Raw genomic sequence first — 13,786 nt, 5'->3', positions numbered from 1 at the left:
TCATTATTTATAATTAGCCCAGATCTCAATTTAGGGGGACAAGCCAAGGTACTAAATAACCCAGACTGGCTAATTGAAACATGTAGAATCTACCTGAATACTTAATGGAACTGATCTTATGCATCATAAATTGTGTCATTCCAAGATATACAAGGAATTATATTTTGAGGTAGAGCCCTGATATGCTAAAGTAGCTAACTCTTCTGTGGCCGGTTGGGAAGATAATGTATCTCATAGGGTGCTCCCTGGAATGACTCGCATAGTAAAGGACAGCACTTATACATTGAAAGTGACATTGATAATTGCTTACTGCCTAAGAAAATGCCATACTGGATAGGGAAGAATGGTTCAGTTGATGAAGATTGTGCATTTACAAAACTGGAAACCTCTTCTGAAGCAGCAACTCTAACCTAGACCTACTACTACCACAAGACTCGGTTAGTATGAGTCTAATCATCTATGGGTTGTGGAATACGTATGTATATATGGAATATTAAATCCAGGCCAAAGGCCAAGCACTGGAACAGATGAGGTCATTCAGCACTGAAAGGGAAAATTGTGTCCCTGTGACAGCTCACAAACTGCTTGGCACCTTATGCCTTATGCATGTCATAAAAGTTGGTAGCAGCATGATAAAATTCAGAAGGAAAGTGTCAGTATCATGAGAAAATTCAAAAGGAAACAGGTCAGATCTTCTGGACAAACACCCTAACTTAGTGTTGTTTTGTCATCAGCCATTCCTGATTTTAAATATCGGCAGCTTTTTTTTTTTTTTTTTTTTTTTTTTTTTACTCCATCAGCTTTCAATAGAGGGGTTACTCATCAGTTCTCAGTTTCTGCTGAGAAACTGCCATTTTCTTTAAATGAAAATTGTACTTGATATCTTAGATTTTTTTTTCTAACCAGATTACTGAATTAACATTCTTAATGGTTTCGAACCTAGCAGTAATGGGGACTGATATGTATTAATGAAAGATAATGGTAAGAGAAAATGTATTTTTTTTTTTTTTAGTGTGCATTCCACAACTTAAAAGGCCTGTCTAGCCATGTGAGTTTGTAATTTTTTCATTTGTTCTTGATATGTCTTGAAGACAGAGATTGGTTCTGAAGTACCTTCCCTAAACCTCTTGGTTCTCAGGAGATATTGATGAATTTGTCTGATATGATACAAGGAATTATGAAGGCAAAGGGCACATTAGCCTGGTCTTGGCTTCTTGGTATTTCTTTGCAGCAAGGTTGGCTGCAAGAAGAGACATACCTACCTTTAATCCTTGGTATGCATTACTTTATTTTGAGAGGGTATGTCACTAACTGTTTGAAGGTATTAACTCGGTAAAGACTCCAGTGTAGGAAAGTCAAAGAAGCCTGAACTGAAAGCTAATAAAGTAGCTCATAAATTATGACCAATGAAATATCCAATTTGTGGGTTTTAGAGCCTGCTAATTGACATCCCTCTTCAAAGCACTGAAATTAAATATAGCATGAATGATAGGTGGCGCATACTCATGTGCCCTGTGAACCTTGATATGACCCACATTACCAAGGTCGTTATTTTAGATAATATGAGAGAGAGAAAATAGCACTTAATCAGTAGTGGTGGGAGGAGTAATTTGCTAAGTAGACAGAAGAATGGCAATTTGTGATATGCCAGAAAATCTGAGAATTTCATGGATAAGTAAAAAGGAAGTACAGTAGGTGAGTTAACAATATGGCCAAAATAAGATCATGTGTTCAAATAAAGAGGTTATTCTATAAGAAAGGGATTTGGCCTTTCTTAAAGAATGTATGTACACATTCTGCCTCCTTGCACAGAACTGCATAGTAGACAATACCTAAGGATGTGGCCATAAAATGTAGACTGTGAATTATCCCGTCCTAGAGAGATTTATAGAAATTATCTAGGTGGGTCTATTTTAGATTTTATGACCTGTATATTCACTCGCTTTGATTCATTACTACGCTTCTGTTCTTGTTCAAACTTACAAATCCTAACACCTATAGAGAGAATGGTGAGATACAGGGTAGAAGTAGGGAGATGGTTTCAGGAAACATAATACAGTGGTACCTCGAGATACGAAAGGCTCAACTTCCGAAAAACTTGAGATACGAAAGCCAATACGAAAAATTTATTGGCTCTACATACAAAAAGTTTTCAAGATACGAAAGGTTTCTGTAAAGTCCGAGATTCGCCCGAACCACCGATAACAATTTTGAAAATCGCACGCCGCCAACTTAGTAGACTCGCCACCATCCTCCTGCTCTCCCATTGGTTCCTGATGCTAGTCGCGGCCATGAGATCCTTCTCTCCTATTGGCCAGCGTCCCTCCCATCATGCATCTATGTACGTGGTGGCGTGCCTCGGCCACTCGGTACCAGCATTGTTATAGTACGCACGCGGTATTCGTTTCGGGATTGTCAATGTGTATTTTGAAAAAAAATTTCTCATAACTTTTCACAGAAAATGGAAAAAGAAGAGCACCTCTTGTGGGACGACATATATGATATGATTGACCAAGATCTCTCTCGTGGGATAAGTGACCAAGATCTCTCACATGGGATAAGTGGTCAAGGTCTCTCTCATGGGATAACTGGAAACTTTGCAAGGTTGGTAGAATCTCCACTCCCTGCTGAACAGAGGGTGTTGAGCAATCATTTACAACATGCATACTAGTATAATCAAGGCACTTCAGTTTATATTGAAGGTCAGCAGCCGAACATTCAGTACCCAAATCAGTTGCAGAGAGAGCATTTGGTTGAACAGGGTTTTGATGGACACCAGGGCCAACAGAGTCATGAGGTGCAACAATTAGTAGATAATTATCAAGACGGGCAGCCGTTAATGAACACTACGTGTTTATAGAAAAAAAGACACCCCGAAAAGGCTCACACAGGTCGTATGCTTGCGCAGTTCGATGACGTTTGCCTGAGTCGTTTCAGGAACATTGTGAAAAGTAGGCAGAAGCAATCTTCCTTGGATTGTTATTTTTTAAAGAGGCCTTTAGCATTAGCAGGAGTAAGCAAAAAGGAAGAACCAAGTTGAAAGTGGTGATGAAGTTGAAATTCTGTAAAAAAAAAGAAAAAAAAATACGTAAAGTAAAAAAAGTAAAAAAAAATAAAAAGTTAAAAATCAAAAAAAGAAAAAAAAAAAAACGTCCGAAATTAAGGATGTTCTAGCCTCTTTTCATAAAGTGCAATCGTTTGTCCTCCTCCTCCTCTGCCGCCACTTTCGGAGATAGCCTCACTCGAAAGGTAAGCTTCCACATTTTACGTACAGTATTTCTTGTATACCATGTACACTAATACTCTTTCTTTACAGGTTATTTTGCATTTTGTTATTAATTTAAGTATTGAATGGTCCAAATTGTTGTAGTATTTCATTGTTTATAGGTCAATTTAGCTTTATTATGAGATTTACTGGGGTGTTTTTGGAGGGCTTGTAACGGATTAGCCATTTTACATGTAAAATGTGGTCCAAGATACGAAAACCCCATGATACGAAGGGCGCCTTTGAACGGATTAATTTCGTATCTCGAGGTACTGCTACTAATTTTTAAGCACTGGTTAAGCAAGCATAATGGCCAAGCAGACTCTAAGTTTTTTTTCTTTCTTTTTTTATTCCTTTGATAGGAGTTTTCTTCAGTGTTATCTGATGGTAATAAGTTCCTCGAAGTATGTCACTTTCCAAAGGATGAAAAGACCCAGATAATGTTAAGCAACTGGTTGTCCTAACTTGGAGTCATCCATGAGGATCATTAGGAGGGGGGACTTTTATTTATTTATTTATTTATTTTGTTTCCCAAAAAAAGGATAGGATGGGATGATGTCAATGTGCCTTGTGTTCAGACCAGAAAGTTGTTCTGCTTTAAAACTACACTAGCGATCACCTACGTTATAGAAACAAAGTACACCTTGCTCCTCATCAGTAAACTTTTGTATTGCATCAGTGACTGTAGTTGTCATCACAGAAGACAAAAAGGCACAGATAAAATCTAATGAGTGCCGGAAATTGCTTGGTGGGATGAGACCAGTCTTCACGATATAGCCCCTCTGCAATGGGAGATGTTTTGTCAAGTCTGTCTCTAAGGTTTCTGGATTCACCAAGATTAGTCAAATATCCTTTTGGGGAAACTATAATTACAGTGTAATGCATGAAATTTCTTCCTATATTCATAGTTTAAATAGTAAGGGCCTCTTGACAGCCATTTTTACATGGATATATATCTCAGAGGTTAAGACACAGCAATTAATGCGCTGCTAGGAAAACCAGTAGATTTTATTTTAAAGAAACCTGTAGTTTTGAAACTGGGCAAGTGTATTAGCAAATCAAGAATGACTTTCATTTTAATATTCCTTAGGAATTAAGAGATTGTACTGGAATGTAAGTGGCCAGCACTAGGATTAGAGATTGTATCGCAATGCATGTGGCCTGCACTAGGATTAGAGATTGTATTGGAATGTAAGTGGCCAGCACTACCGCTGATATATGCAGCACTACTATAGTTATGGTTGATACAGAAGACCTTGAGAATTTTGAAAGTAACTAATACTATGTATTTGGAGAAATAGGATGAGTGACAGTTTATTTGTACCAAAGATCTACGGTACAAGTTTGATGCCAGTATGGGTACCTGTTCAATTTACTCCAGAATAGTCTTTCCTATTGATACTGACAAATCTCCATTGGTTATTTTTCACAACACGGTTTGCTGGGAAGGACCAGTGCCACAGTAGATACCACACTGGCTAATGTTTTAACTATAGTATGTCAGTTGCATCATTTTATACACCATGAGTGGTCGTCACATTAAAACCTATTGATAACCGATTGGTTTCCATATGATTGGAAACTGTTTCACTATTTTACAGCAAATAAAGAAAAATAATGGAGGCATTGTGTTACCACAGTACTTAACCTAACAAGAATGGCAGCGGTCATATTGCGATTTGAGTAGCTATATGACCCAGTAACTCGGTAAGCATTAAAAAGCATGCAATATTTCCTACTGTACCTACTATTCTTAATAACACCAACTTTAGTAGTAGTGTATACCAATGAAAAAGTTGTTCAGTCGACCTACGGAAATGTGCATTTTCCACGGCCTGTTGGTCTAGGGGTATGATTCCTGCTTTGGGTGCAGGAGGTCCCGGGTTCAAATCCCGGACAGGCCCGTTGTTTTGCATACTAAATTTCTTTTAATGTTTCCCAATTTGTTTTTCGTCTTGAAAACATACATTTCATGTAGGTTTCCCAGCTGCTTTGCGTGAAAAACTACTTTCCAATTATAGTTTCCATCTTGATTTTGAAATAAGTATAAATTTATTGTTTGTAATAAGTATCATTTATTGTTGCCATCTCGATTTTGTAATAAAATCACTCGGCGTTTACATAAAAATGGGAAATCTAAAACCGAGGCGTCTTTTGTAATAGTCCATATTTGCAATATGTTATCTGCTAACAGTAGGTAATGTTGCAACATGTTATCAATAGTTATCTATAAACAGTACTACCTACAGTCAAGTTAAAAATCAGTTTTTATATCATTAGTATTTTTGCAGTATATAGTTGAGATTAGTGTCAATCTGCAATATGCCAAAAAGAAGTCATTTACAGTTCTGTAAATTATCGTCTGTTCGTAATATCGTGCAAAACATAGCATCAAGTAGTCGAAAGTCGCCATCAGTCTGATATACCTCGAAGGAAAAAAAAAAAAAAGTGTGCGTGTGTGTGTGTGTGTGGGTGGGTGGGTGGTCCACCCTTGTTATAAGCTTCAAACTTCTTAAAAAAAAAAACTTCGTGCATCTTAAAAATTACTGTGTGACTTACCTGTTGAGTCATATCACAAGGTATACTCTGTGACTAATTGGCTGAAAGTCGAATAGAAGGTACTATACCTAATCGATTTCCTGTAAAACTGAAAATTACTGCAATAATGAACGGTTTCGCCATCGCACATAGCATCTTGGATATCTTGCATGATACGCAAATTATTCACTTCACGGTTCGAATTAAAAGAATTCATAGTACTACGTACCTTTTATCGGAATGAAGTGCAAGATACTTTCTTTTTAAGTCTATTTATTTGTTTATTTATTTATTTATTTATGTTTTGTTGATGGTTTGGGTGGACGGGAAGAAAGAAGTAGATGATGAACTTATTCTAAAAACCATATACACATAGTGAAAGACTCGGCGCCTTTTATGTAATATTGATAATGTTATCTTTCAGGAGATAGGTCAATAATGCAAATATCACTTAGTTAAAGGATGATTAACAGCAAAAATGACACAAAATACATCATGTCAGAACCAGGATAAAGGTTAACCAAACACTGCAAAGAATAGAAATGGAATGATGGGAAGAAATTGACAAAAAAAATGAAGGGGAGTTTGCAACATGCATCCCAGTTATCATCACTTAGACCAAGTGGCTTCTTTTCTCACTTCCTGCAACATTATTTTCCTCTGTGATTGTGGATATATTGTAGTTATATTGCTATGTTGTATTCATACTTTCTGAAACATTCTTTTCATCTGGGCTGGCTGCGCAGTGTGTCGTGGTTGAAGTTATATGGATATTGTTCATTCATTCTTCCTGGAAAATGCTTTTCATCAGTGAATGTGGACATATTGTGGTTATATTGCTATGTTGTAGTTATATTGATATATAGTATTCATACTCACACTTCCTGAAACATTCTTTTCGCCTGTAAGTGTGTACATGTCGTTTTACACAGCTAGATTGTAGTTGTATTGATATTTTGTATTCATCCCCCTCATAATCCCCACAGGACCTGCGTGTATTTTGTTGTTATCGGCCTATGGGATCTATCTTAATTAAACCAGAAGCACTCATGGCAAAACTAACGTTTCAGACAACGGAAGGAGAAACAACAACAAAAATGACAACCTTGCCGTGACCAGGATTCGAACCTGGGTTATTGCGGCCACAACGCAATGTACTAACCACTATACGATCACGGCTGTTGACTCGGTGAGTGAAGGAGGAACGCTGCACGCAGAAAACCCAATTTTAGAGAATTTTAAACTAATGAAGGAAAATTGTTATTTTATAAAATGCATTGTGGAGGTAATTTAGTATTTTATCTTTTGACTGAGAACTTGAATTTTAAACTCGAATTACGGAAAACCGTTGCTTTATAAAATGCCCTATGGAAATCATTGAGCATGTTATCTTTTGGCCAAGATAAAGACAGGTGTAAATTTGTATTTCATCTGGTATCATTAATCTCACATATTTCAAAGATACTTCGTTGGATTTATGGTCCGAATTCAACACAAAACCTTTTCTTTTCTCCGTGTGTTTACGCAGATTGATGAATAATTACAGCTACTATGACAGTTCTTATGTTTTCGACAAAACGTGTACCTACGTATTATGCTCCATTGGTGGAGCATCATTGATCTAAGTTCTATGTTGTTCCACTGGTAACAACATAGAACTTAGGTCAATGATGCTCCACCAATGGAACATAGTATAGATCTTAGGCCAATGATGCTTTATCAATGGCACATAATATAGAACTTAGGCTAATGATGCTTTACCAATGGAACAGAATGTAGAACTTAGGCCAAAGGCCAAGCGCTGGGTCCTATGACGAGGTTATTCAGCGCCGGAAAGGAAACTGACAGTAGATAAGTTTGTAAGGTGTAACAGGAGGAAAACCTCGCAATTTGCAGTATTACAAAATTGTTAGGAGAAGGTTAAAAGTAAGACGGAAGAGAATATGAACGGAGGTACAGTAAAATGAATGTAAGGGGTTACAGCTGGGAGTGGAAGGGACGATGCAAAGAACCTAAAGTAATGCCTACAGTGCACCGCATGAGGTGCGAGTTCTGTGGGATAGGGTTGATAAAGTTTCGTCATATTAGCCGCCCATTTTAGGTGGGAACATGATAATGGCTTCTAAAGCAACTTCTTGCAACATGTCAGTATGTGACAGAGCTGAATACATTTTGTGAATTTCAAAGATTTTCTATTCTTCCTCTAAAGCAAAAACAAAAAATCTTTGAACTAAAGTTTCCCACATAATAAAGTATTGAGTTGTGCAGTATATGGCAAAACAAACTTTATAACAATTATGTCTGAAAACAAAGTTTGTGTCGCCCATGATATCCAAGTCTGGAATCTTCTTCCGAACGAACACAACAATATTCTTTGGAATCTTGAATTTCAAGTCAGTGGCCCCTTTGGTGAGCTTGTTCCATAAAGGGTTCATCTTTTGAATAATAATAATAATAATAATAATAATAATAATAATAATAATAATAATAATAATAATAATAATAGATTAGACAATGGATGGAGCCAGCTACAGAGAGAACAAAGATCCCCTCCATGAAAGCCTACAATACCAAGAAATTAGAGAAAACAAGTGAGGTCAATGAAATAATGGGCATAATACACACCACCAGTATCACAGAAACAAATAACTTGGCATATGCAGGAGCAAGGTTAGTAGCAGAACTGATGGGGATTCGAACACCAACACCACCAGCACAACCAACCCAACAGAAACCAAAACAGCAACCTCCTTGGAAAAGGCGCCTGGAAAAGCAAATCATGGTGATGAGATCTGACTTGAGTAAACTGAAAGAGATGGCAGAAAAAAGGCTAAGAAGCAAGAAAACAAGGGAGGAACTCAACGAGAAATACAAAGTACAAGAGAGGGGACTAAACAATACAATAGAAGATGTAAAACAGAGGCATAAGGCCAAAGCACATAAGATCCAACGGTACATGAACAGGAATAAGGGATACCAACAGAACAAACTATTCGGAACCAACCAGAAAAGACTATACAGCCAACTAAGAGGGGAAGACAACCACCAAGAAATTCCTGAACCCAAACCAAGTAAGAGACTCTGGGAAAACATATGGAGCAATCCGGTATCACACAACAAACATGCAACATGGCTCCAGGAAGTCAAGGAAGAAGAAACGGAGAATAAAACAAAGATTCACAGAGATCACGACAGACATAGTCAAACCAACTAAAGAAAATGCCAAACTGGAAAGCCCCAGGTCCCGATGAAGTCCATGGATACTGGCTCAAAAACTTCAAGGCCCTACACCCACGAATAGCAGAACAACTCCACCGTTCTATCTCAAATCACCATGCACCCAAATGGATGACCACTGGAAGAAAAGAACATCCTTAGTACAAAAAGACAAGAGTAAGGGAAATATAGCCAGTAACTACAGGCCTATCATCTGCCTACCAATAATGTGGAAGTTACTAACAGGTATCATCAGTGAAAGGCTATAGAATTACCTAGAGAAGACAAACACCATCCCCCACCAACAGAAAGGCTGCAGAAGGAAGTGTAGGGGCACAAAAGACCAGCTCCTGATAGACAAAATGGTAATGAAGAACAGTAGGAGACGGAAAACCAACCTAAGCATGGCATGGATAGACTATAAGAAAGCCTTCGACATGATACCACACACATGGCTAATAGAATGCCTGAAAATATATGGGGCAGAGGAAAACACCATCAGCTTCCTCGAAAATACAATGCGCAACTGGAATACAATACTTACAAGCTCTGGAATAAGACTTGCAGAGGTTAATATCAGGAGAGGGATCTTCCAGGGCGACTCACTGTCCCCACTACTCTTCGTAGTAGCCATGATTCCCATGACAAAAGTACTACAGAAGATGGATGCCGGGTACCAACTCAAGAAAAGTCAACAGAATCAACCATCTGATGTTCATGGACGACATCAAGCTGTATGGTAAGAGCATCAAGGAAATAGATACCCTAATCCAGACTGTAAGGATTGTATCTGGGGACATCAGGATGGAGTTTGGAATAGAAAAATGCGCCTTAGTCAACATAGATGAGGCAGGATACAAATACCTGGGAATAATGGAAGGAGGGGATATAAAACACCAAGAGATGAAGGACACGATCAGGAAAGAATATATGCAGAGACTCAAGGCGATACTCAAGTCAAAACTCAACGCCGGAAATATGATAAAGGCCATAAACACATGGGCAGTGCCAGTAATCAGATACAGCGCAGGAATAGTGGAATGGACGAAGGCAGAACTCCGCAGCATAGATCAGAAAACCAGGAAACATATGACTATACACAAAGCACTACACCCAAGAGCAAATACGGACAGACTATACATAACACGAAAGGAAGGAGGGAGAGGACTACTAAGTATAGAGGACTGCGTCAACATCGAGAACAGAGCACTGGGGCAATATCTGAAAACCAGTGAAGACGAGTGGCTAAAGAGTGCATGGGAAGAAGGCCTAATAAAAGTAGACGAAGACCCAGAAATATACAGAGACAGGAGAATGACAAACAGAATAGAGGACTGGCACAACAAACCAATGCACGGACAATACATGAGACAGACTAAAGAACTAGCCAGCCATGACACATGGCAATGGCTACAGAGGGGAGGGCTAAAAAAGGAAACTGAAGGAATGATAACAGCGGCACAAGATCAGGCCCTAAGAACCAGATATGTTCAAAGAACGATAGACGGAAATAACATCTCTCCCATATGTAGGAAGTTCAATACGAAAAATGAAACCATAAACCACATAGCAAGCGAATGTCCGGCACTTGCACAGAACCAGTACAAAAAGAGGCATGATTCAGTGGCAAAAGCCCTCCACTGGAGCCTGTGCAAGAAACATCAGCTACCTTGCAGTAATAAGTGGTACGAGCACCAACCTGAAGGAGTGATAGAAAACGATCAGGCAAAGATCCTCTGGGACTATGGTATCAGAACGGATAGGGTGATACGTGCAAACAGACCAGACGTGACGTTGATTGACAAAGTCAAGAAGAAAGTATCACTCATTGATGTCGCAATACCATGGGACACCAGAGTTGAAGAGAAAGAGAGGGAAAAAATGGACAAGTATCAAGATCTGAAAATAGAAATAAGAAGGATATGGGATATGCCAGTGGAAATCGTACCCATAATCATAGGAGCACTAGGCACGATCCCAAGATCCCTGAAAAGGAATCTAGAAAAACTAGAGGCTGAAGTAGCTCCAGGACTCATGCAGAAGAGTGTGATCCTAGAAACGGCGCACATAGTAAGAAAAGTGATGGACTCCTAAGGAGGCAGGATGCAACCCAGAACCCCACACTATAAATACCACCCAGTCGAATTGGAGGACTTTGATAGAGCACAAAAAAAAAAAAATAATAATAATAGTTCTACATAAATAGAGATCATCTTTTGAATAATAATAATAATAATAATAATAATAATAATAATAATAATAATAATAATAATAATAATAATAATAATAATAATAATAATAATAATAATGTGGCGCCGTGGAGGAGTGGGTTAGGTCGTCAATAGACTTAAGTCAAGTTAAGCAACATTGGGGCTGGTCAGTCGTTGGATGGGTGACCGCTCTCCTCGGCGTTGATTCCTTGGGAAAGGATCTTTACCATAATTTCCTCAGTCTACTCAGCTGTAAATGAGTACCAATCCCTGATGGGGTAGGGTCCAGCTATGGGTTAAATAGCAAAACTCAGCAATGATGGAAAGAAATGAAGGAATAAACGACAACGACGTAAATGGAACCTCTGGCAACAGAGGAGCTTCGTCCGGCAACCAGGTATTCAACCCAATTGAAGGGGAAGGCGGTCAGGTACTTGGAGGTCGTCATCCAGCAACTGATCACCCCAACGACAGTAATCAACAGCCTGAGATTGGAGCTACAGAGGCATAAAGGAAGAAATGGACAAGAGAAGAAAATAAGGAAATATGGAGATGCTACATCAGAAGCAACCCGACGGAGAGAGGATATAGAAGAAGATTGGTCAACATCTGGAATGAGAGGAATAACACCCCCCAAACAGAGCAGAGGCTGGCAGACCAAGTAAGGAACATAAAGAAAAAGAACTGGCTCTCCCCAACAGAAAGAGAAGAACTGGAAAGGGAAATGTCACACGACAACGAATTACACGAAGACGAACTGAGAGACGATGCCACAGAAGACGACAGGGAGGATGAAGTATCAACAACGACACACGAAGAAACACCGACGAAGTAACAGAGAGGACGGAATGGGTAGAAAAGATTAGACAATGGATGGAGCCAGCTACAGAGAGAACAAAGATCCCCTCCATGAAAGCCTACAACACCAAGAAATTAAGAGAGAAAACAAGTGAGGTCAATGAAATAATGGGCATAATACACACCACCAGTATCACAGAAACAAATAACTTGACATATGCAGGAGCAAGATTAGTAGCAGAACTGATGGGGATTCGAACACCAACACCACCAGCAACCACCCAACAGAAACCAAAACAGCAACCTCCTTGGAAAAGGCGCCTGGAAAAGCAAATCATGGTGATGAGATCTGACTTGAGTAAACTGAAAGAGATGGCAGAAAAAAGGCTAAGAAGCAAGAAAACAAGGGAGGAACTCAGCGAGAAATACAAAGTACAAGAGAGGGGACTAAACAACACAATAGAAGATGTAAAACAGAGGCTTAAGGCCAAAGCACATAAGATCCAACGGTACATGAACAGGAATAAGGGATACCAACAGAACAAACTATTCGGAACCAACCAAAAAAGACTATACAGCCAACTAAGAGGGGAAGACAACCACCCAGAAATTCCTGAAGCCGAACCAAGTAAGAGACTCTGGGAAAACATATGGAGCAATCCGGTATCACACAACAAACATGCAACATGGCTCCAGGAAGTCAAGGAAGAAGAAACAGGGAGAATGAAACAAAGATTCACAGAGATCACGACAGACACAGTCAGACACCAACTAAAGAAAATGCCAAACTGGAAAGCCCCAGGTCCCGATGAAGTCCATGGATACTGGCTCAAAAACTTCAAGGCCCTACACCCACGAATAGCAGAACAACTCCAGCATTGTATCTCAAATCACCATGCACCCAAATGGATGACCACAGGAAGAACATCCTTAGTACAAAAAGACAAGAGTAAGGGAAATACAGCCAGTAACTACAGGCCTATCACCTGCCTACCAATAATGTGGAAGTTACGGGTAGGCTCCACTTTGGGGGGTGCCGATCGTAAAAAATATTTGCCAAAAATACACTAATCAAGACAGGCTAATGAAATTTTCAGGCATTATTAGCACTATAATAATGCATATTGCCTGTGAGTTTTATCATCCTACAGGGAAAATTAAAGATTTTATGAAAAAAAATGTGAAAAAACGGAAATTTCGGCCCCTCGTACTGAAGGTTATTTGGTGATTGGTGAGAAACTACAGTCTTGAATAGAAATTCGGTCTGACAGAATGTTGGTATATCCACCTGGAACATGCACAAAAAAAATTATCAAAATAGAACAGTAAATAAGCACGTAATAACAAAAAAAAGAGCAACAACTTCGTAAGTTCAGCGAAAGCCTGCCGAAAAATCAGACTATAGCTAGGAAGAAATATTCAGGAAAAATTCAAATCTCAATTTAGGGACAAAACCTTTTGAGAGTTTGTAGTTATTATGTCACTTGATAGCCTAAAACATCTAAAAATTATTATATTTATTTAGACAATCAAAGAAAACCCACCTCCAAAAAAAAAAAAAAAAAAAAAAAAAAAGGGTGGGGGTGATTTTTTCTTTGATTGTCCTAAATAATATAATTTTTAGATGTTTTAGGCTATAAAGTGACATAATAACTACAAACTCTCAAAAGGTTTTGTCCCTAAATCGAGATTTGAATTTTTCCTGAATATTTCTTCCTAGCTATAGTCTGATATTTCGGCGGGGCTTTCGCTGAATTTA

The 13,786-nt window shown here is 38.7% G+C and overlaps 2 non-coding genes across 2 annotated transcripts; one reads left to right on the top strand and one right to left on the bottom strand.

Moving 5' to 3' along the window:
* The first annotated feature begins 5,097 nt into the window (after positions 1–5,097).
* Positions 5,098–5,169, top strand: Trnap-ugg (transfer RNA proline (anticodon UGG)). The gene has a single exon. It is a non-coding gene; the product is annotated as a tRNA-Pro (tRNA).
* Positions 5,170–6,910: 1,741 nt separating this feature from the next.
* Positions 6,911–6,982, bottom strand: Trnah-gug (transfer RNA histidin (anticodon GUG)). The gene has a single exon. It is a non-coding gene; the product is annotated as a tRNA-His (tRNA).
* Between the last annotated feature and the right edge of the window lie 6,804 nt (positions 6,983–13,786).

Source organism: Macrobrachium nipponense, chromosome 13 (assembly GCF_015104395.2).
Source record: "Macrobrachium nipponense isolate FS-2020 chromosome 13, ASM1510439v2, whole genome shotgun sequence".
NCBI classification, from domain to species: Eukaryota; Metazoa; Arthropoda; class Malacostraca; order Decapoda; family Palaemonidae; genus Macrobrachium; species Macrobrachium nipponense.
Note: the sequence above shows the minus strand (reverse complement) of the source record. Positions and strands in the feature narration are given on the sequence as shown.